The sequence below is a fragment of the Pygoscelis adeliae genome, unplaced genomic scaffold, assembly GCF_000699105.1.
Source record: "Pygoscelis adeliae isolate BGI_AS28 unplaced genomic scaffold, ASM69910v1 Scaffold123, whole genome shotgun sequence".
NCBI classification, from domain to species: Eukaryota; Metazoa; Chordata; class Aves; order Sphenisciformes; family Spheniscidae; genus Pygoscelis; species Pygoscelis adeliae.
Window position 1 is genome coordinate 1171939 of NW_008824650.1, and position 230 is coordinate 1172168.

Sequence of the window (230 nt, forward strand, 5' to 3'; positions counted from 1 at the left end):
AACAGCCCCAACTCTCTCAGCCTTTCTTCATAGGAGAGGTGTTCCATCCCCCTGAGCATTTTTGTGGCCCTCCTCTGGACCCGCTCCAACAGGTCCATGTCTTTCCTATGCTGAGGGCTCCAGAGCTGGACGCAGTACTCCAGGTGGGGTCTCCCCAGAGCAGAGTAGAGGGGCAGAATCCCCTCCCTCGACCTGCTGGCCACGCTGCTTTTGATGCAGCCCAGGATACG

At 58.7% G+C, this 230-nt stretch overlaps 1 protein-coding gene across 1 annotated transcript in view; it reads right to left on the reverse strand.

Moving 5' to 3' along the window:
• DPP6 (dipeptidyl-peptidase 6) overlaps positions 1 to 230 on the reverse strand; it is a 268280-nt gene that overhangs the window by 51090 nt on the left and 216960 nt on the right. The window lies entirely within an intron of this gene.